The sequence below is a fragment of the Topomyia yanbarensis genome, chromosome 2 (genome assembly GCF_030247195.1).
Source record: "Topomyia yanbarensis strain Yona2022 chromosome 2, ASM3024719v1, whole genome shotgun sequence".
NCBI classification, from domain to species: Eukaryota; Metazoa; Arthropoda; class Insecta; order Diptera; family Culicidae; genus Topomyia; species Topomyia yanbarensis.
The window spans coordinates 78,122,035-78,129,271 of record NC_080671.1 but is presented as its reverse complement, the minus strand read 5'-3'; positions in this window follow the sequence as shown (position 1 = coordinate 78,129,271).

The following is a 7,237-nucleotide window of genomic DNA, read 5'->3' as shown; positions in this document are numbered from 1 at the left end:
GGTTTGTTTTGAGAAGGGTGCGTCAAACTCAAATCAGACATTTTGAAGTTTCTTGCAAGTGATTTAGGCTGGCTATCCATGTTCCTTTGTCTAGTCCCCCATTCGAATGATACTCTGTTGCTCCCTATTCATTTCCCGCAGCTGTTACGTAGTGTATTTAATATATGACGTATATATTTGGTGCATACGGCTTGGGCAATTTATTGTGGTATAATAAACAATGGCCTTCCAAATATTACCTATGATTTTATTATTTCTTTTTATAATTTTTTTCCTTTGGAGTAGGGAAAAGCCCGCAAACAATATAATGCAAAATTAAATCATTTCAACTTGATTCCTTTAGTAAAATTCGATATTTCGAACTGGTATCCATATCCCTATAATGGACCCGTTTTCCTATTATGGACCCAGGGTCGAATATGCGCATTATGGACCCGGATCCACTATACGCATATCCAACAATTAATACGTAAAGTTGTATTTTTTTCAGTTTTCTGGTAATATCAAGAGTCATTTTAGCACAGCAGTATAAGAAAAATATAAAATATGAAAAATAATTCTTTTTTGTTATTTTTTCCTTTCATTAAATATTTCAATGGCACTCGAAGCCTTTGACTAATGAATTAAATTTTTAATTGATCTGATGCTGATTTCAAAGGCGAACATGACTTTTATATCAAGCGATGTGATTTGTATGACGTTTATGAGTAAGGTGATGAGGTCTGCATTATAGAAAGTCTTACACAAGTTTGCAAAAATTGTAATTGGCAATTGTCTGAATTGATTAGTGGTCGAATCATGACAATCCATCAACAATACAGTGGAGTAAAGCATTTGCAATATTAACAAGTTCAATTGCTTGTACATTCATGATAGCTATATCTGAAGCGTTTTGAAGAAACCGTAAGTATTTTTAGCTGACAGGGCCCATGATTTACATGATTTAATCCCCAACTATTGAATTTCTACTATTTTCCTAAAAAAGTTCGATAAATGTACTTTGTATCTTTAGTTTTGTTTTATTTTGGGACGTAACAATAATTGACATGATATTGCCTGGATATATGCAATATATACAAGATTTCGAACTATATTATCTTACTTTAAAAATGAAATTAATTACAGCTCGTTGATTTCAAGAAAGTTATAAAAAAGAGCGTGATACATCAAATTGCCTACACGCTTTTTTGACAGAACATGGTTCTAGTCATTCGAATGAACTTTTGCATGGCAGCCTTCATGTATTTGTACCTACTGTTATTAGTTTTTGTCTATTGATTGGTGTAGGAACCACAAATTTTGTTTATCCAATACTGAGAAGCTGCAAAATTATACTGAATCCACAGAATGTTGACATCTCTTTTTAATTCTATTAGTTGCTATTACAAGTTTCTAGTTATATTAATGTGTCAGGGGTTCATAATACGCAGATACCTAGTTTCACTTCTTTTTCATGCGTAGTTTATTTACATCAGAGCGAAGTATTCTTTTTATAATAGTAAAACAATTACTTACAAACCCTGTGTCATGCTGCACTGGATTGAAATTGAGTGCAAATATCAATTTTGAAATGAATTATGGTGAAAAAACACATTCTAATTTCTGTCTAAGTCTTAAAGCTGTCCTGTAACCAATAGTATACTTTAAAACAGTTATTAATGAGGAATAATTGACAAAAAAGCGTCAGGGGGTCCATTATACGCAAAGGGTCCATTGTAGGCATACAAACCCTCATTTTATTTTCACAGCAAAACGAAATAAATTTTCCAACAATTTGAATATTTTCAATGGGTACCAGTACTTGTTTTAAAATGCAAACCGTTGCATCTGTTTGAATTGAAGATAGATATTGCAATCTTACGGGAACTGCTGAATTTCCTACCTTTCCTATGTATTGTACTACTATGTTTGCTTCCTTTTTAATTAAAACTGCTAATCCTCTTGATTTGTTCTGTCCTTCTCTTGCTGTATGCCATTTGTAGTTACGCGATTTTCTAATTTTACCATCGGTGTTGACCTCCCGCAATGCGGCGATATCTACATCATAGAATCTTAAAACATTATCGATCTCCTCTATTTTTTCTGTCTTTTGCTTCCTCTTAGATTCAAGGATCCTACATTTAACAAACCTGTTGTTTCATCCCTAGATTTAATTGTCTTGGTACTATCATTGCGCTTCTTAGTGCCTTCCACACGGTTTCGTTGAAGATCTTATTAGGTTTTACATAGATTTGGACTATTTGCATGTCATACGCTTCTTTTTTATCTGCATCTTTATTGCGCCATTCCTTTGTGTTTGCCTTCCTACGTCTTTCTTCTTTCTTTTCTATGCTCTTAGTTCTGTCATCCGGTAGCTGTTAATTCACAACTTTTGACATTTCTCTACGCTGATTCTGTAAGCTTTCATTTCTGTCAAATTTTTCCGCTGCTGCCACTAAAGTTTCAAAACCTAGCCATGTTCCCATTCTTCTTACATATTCTAAAAACTGTACAGCTTTGATGGTTCAAGCTTTCAATGAGATAGACCTCAAAACGTTCTCGATGCTCTTTGATATAGTCTACTATTATTTCTCTAAATGGAGATCCTCCTCAACAGACTTCCCATGAACATCGACAATATTGTACCTGTGTACAAAATTTCGTACACGCGTCCAACCTCAAACATGCTTCGTCTCGATGTACAGGTTCGCTTCGAACATCGAATCCAAGCGAACAGTGTACAAACTCTACCTCAAACATTCGCGTATGTACACTGGGTGCGTACACGAGAATGATTTGCACAAGACAAAAAGAGTTAACGCTAGTGATTATGAGAGTGAGAAAGAGAAAACTAGTGCCTAGAACCTACGTGTACGCACACCGTGTACGTACACGGGGTTCGGTTATGCAGGCGAATCTGTTCGAGTATTTAGGTACGAAATAGCGTGTTTGAGTTCGTACACGAAGTGTGGGTTTAATATGAGCACAGAACCAGAGCGAGCGTTTTCTGCGATGTGCATATAGGAAGACTGCTCCTCAATATGGTTTTCATACTTCGATCCTGCTAGTTGGTCTAATAACGCCCTTATTAAACAATTCCCATCCTTCTCGATTTTCTGTACCCTTAGTTTATTCCTCGAATTAAACTCATTCACCCAGTAATACTTAGCCTCTTCGCTATATATTGGTTCATTTCAATGTTTACGGGTAGAGTTATCTGTCTTTTTGTCTATCCTGTGCATTTGATTTTTCACAACTTCTTCTAATTCGCTCCCATCATTTCGTTCCCCAACTAGAATCAACCGTTCATTCTAAATGCAATCATACAGCACTTCTCGCCTTGCATCCTGCGGAGCTTGTACGTAACAGTCAACCATCTCTCTCACTCCTTCCCCTTCCCCTTTTTGGAAACACTTCCAAAAGAGTCCTTCCCCATTTCATGTTTGAAAAAAAACTCTCAATTCGGACACTGGTTGGGAAGCATTACATTGAACACCTACTCACTGTCTTGTATTATGCTAATAGTCACTCTAAGGCTCCATTGAGGCTCTTCGTGCGGCGAAAGCAATCGCCTTATTTCCTGCGGAAAAGTCGGGAATATCTGAGGGCTTTATCCGTAAAATCTTACCAGATTACCTTTGTTTGAGTCCCGTCACATTGATCTATCCCGGGCAGCGAGAGGGAGCTATGATGGGCGCATTAGAAGACGATATTCACGAAAGACCAATTTGTTGCAACGAATTTTTCAGTATCTCTCGTCAGAGGATATTCGGAAATTCGAAAACTACATGGAGCAATGAGAATCTGGCTCGGTGGCTACATTCCATTATTCCGTTCTGCTTAAGGGCTTGGATGGGAACCGGGCCTTTATTCAAACGATGTCAAGACTTATGTCCAAGTATTACACGTTGGATGCACTCTTTGTCGTATAAGACCTGCTGAGAGTAATCATTACGTTTGTGAGAATGGCTATCACGACATCGAGCATGTTGTTTGGCTGTGTGCAGAGTGTTGTGTTGCCAGGTCCCAACTAATAGATTCCCTACGTGTCAGTCCGGGACGTCTTGGTAAGCCGTGACCATCCCTTGACTAACATAATACGACTTTCCCTTCACCCACTAACACAAGGAATGGACTTTAAAAAAAGCTACCGCATTTGAGCCTAAATAAACATATTTACATTAAAAAATATATTCAAAGCTATCACCCCTTATTTAGAATCCTGAATCTAATCTACCTTCAAATTATCTTGGAATTAGTCAATCCAAACTTTGTTTTCCGAATCACACGAGGCACGTGCCAATTGAGGCATTATACATTGAAAAGTGCTCACTCTTCATTTATCGCCAAATTTACCGCGAAGTACTTTTCGCCCTAGTGCAATGGGTAGATTTCTACACACCTTCGATAACTACTCCTGTGCAACCTTTATCGAGCTCTAATGGTTAGTTTTATTACCGATTAAGCATAATGCTGAGCATCTTATTAAGGTGTCTATTACAAAATGAATACCTAAACAATAACATCCCTTCAAAACACTGCCCAGTGGGCCAGTTCACACACATCGAAGAAAAAACAGAAGTTGCCGCAGATTTGTTTATTTTGTAGGCATTTTTGCACTTGATTTTTGTTTGTTGCAAACATCGAAGCACTTTCAATTGCGCCTATTTTGTCCACCATGCATCGCAGCTACGGGTATCGAAAATTAATTCAACCATACCACATGGCTGACGAAATTCAGAGCAAATACACTTACCTGCAGTATGTATAAAGCTCAACAGCTGGCTGACGACAGCGACTGCAGTCCGCTTCGATTGAGTTCATTTTGCATCGGTAATCGATATCAAGGTTGCAAGTCAGTGGCCGATTTTGAGCAAAGCATAATGCTGCGGACTGTCGCTTGTCCGTCGTTGTTTTTGCGATCGGTCAGCTTTCTGGTCATTCCTCCTCCCCTGTCATCTTTTTCCTAGTTTGTGTTGGCACTCTCATTTGCATGCCACCTGCGTCAAACGTCGGTGGTGTGCTGTGCTGTGCGAAGCAGTTTTTTTACGTAATGCATTGCATTATTCTATAGTCATGGTTTTGTTGGACACAGATATATGCTGAACCAGAAGCAATAGTGAGAGTGGTTTTGGGAATTTACTAACATGGAAGCAGAGCGACGTGGAATTAAGCAGCACACGGTTGGCGTAATTATTTTTGATACATTTTTAATTGCAGGACACTGACGCTGTTATGTGAATAATTGATCACACTCTTTAATTACTAGTCAAATAGGGGGTGGTTATGTGATTTTTGTTTGGCTGAAATCGACTACTGTCGGCGAACATTGATTTTTATAATTTCGATGTACTGATGCATACCAAAAACAGCATGTAATTATAAATTGGATACTTTACTCACACTTTTTTAATTTAATGGCTGCAAATTACGAAACAATTTATATTATTAACCGTACTCTGAAACGTGACTCCTACCACAAAAACACGAGTGCCGAATGAAATGTCAATTGTTGAAAATTGGAAATTACATGTGATAAATCAAAAATAATCTACACCAACAAAATGGGTTTCGAGAAGGACCATCAACGACGGACCTCATGTTTTCCTGCGATTCAAAAATATTTCGGGAATATAACCTGCAGACACATCATTGGTTTGTGGATTTCAAGGTATCGTACGATTCAGTGAAACGAATTGAAATGTAGCAGTCATTTCTTAAATATGTCTTTCCGTGAAGACTGATTCATATGACTCGCTATGAAATATCTGGGGAAGCGAAAACGATTGGTTAAATTCAAATTTGAATCACTTGTTCCAATAATTTGACAATTATTTATGAACAGTGCATTTACTTGGAAAATGAAACAATAGGTTAGCCTAAATATCAAAATTTCAAGTGAAATGCTGGACATATAGCAGCAAAACAAATGCGTAATTAACACAACACAAGCGTAGGTTGAGTAAACCTCGATTCAATAAAAATTGTGCATTTCACAAGAAATCATTCGCCAAGAACTCAAATTGCCGGGAAAGGAATTCAATGAAACAAACCCGATAGCTGTACTCTACTTGTTGGCTCAAACTACCCGTTCAGCAAAGTATGAAGAAGTTTCAAATATCAGCCAAACAAATGTTTGCCTCATTACTGCCGATGTTTCGTGCCGACTCGTGACTACTGCCGCGATTTTATGAGGAATTGCACCGAGTTTATGTTTCGATACCATGTTACACCCGATCCTACCTGCTCAGCTGTTCGACAAAGCACCCTCCACTTATTGGTTGGCTAGGTAAACTGGTTCGCGAAATCCTTCCTGGCAAGCAAAAAGGGCAAACATCAACATCAATTCAGCGAGGCGAAGCATTTTCTCGTTTTTTTTCGGTATTGTTGTCGAATAGTCACCTTGCCATGCCTTGCCTTGCCTAGCGCCATCCAACAGCTCAACATCGACCGACTGGAATATGAACACTTCCGAAGTGGATCAAATTAACTTCATTTCAATTGCTCTCAAGAGCTTAGTGGTGCCGCGTTTCCAGTCAGTGGAGTGTACGTTCAACCTCTTCAGCCATCCTCAGTCAGTACCCGGTGTGGTGGCATGATTGAGCATTTAGCATTTTCTGGTTCATTCGATGCTCGAGATGCGGCCTTTGTTCCTCCGTGTTTACGGACGTCGTTAGCAGGGAGGAGGACGCCTAGCAACCTCTTAAAAGTTAGCTAATTAAGGATTTACAATCGGCAATCAGCCGCTGACTGGTTGAATGGGTGACCAGCAGCTTTTTTGGAGCTGATCTTTAGACTAATGGTAAGGTCGCTTGCGGTAATTGACAAACAGCAAAGCAAAGTTTGTTTTTAGAAAGATGATTGAGTTTTCAAGCTCAAAACATTTGGAACAGTGTTTTGCATGCAGATACATTTCTAGATCTTTTTTGGAAATACTAGGACTTGGTCGTGCATAATAATAGGATACACACCCGGAGCTGAGCACTCCGTTGGATATGAAAAATAGGGTATTCATGGACACTGTTCCATTCCAGACGTGAAACCATGAGCAGCTGATTTCGCAAAAAAAAGTATTGAAAATACGGTCAAAAGCAATTATGGTGTCACTGAACCAATTCGCACGGATTCCAACTGACGGAATGCCTTCCACTTTAGGTCGATCAGATGCCCCAAATAGGCGACGGGACGCGGTTAGTGGGTTGGATAATGAAGCAATAAAATGCGTCTATAAATTCAGTAGCGGTTGTATCAACATGGA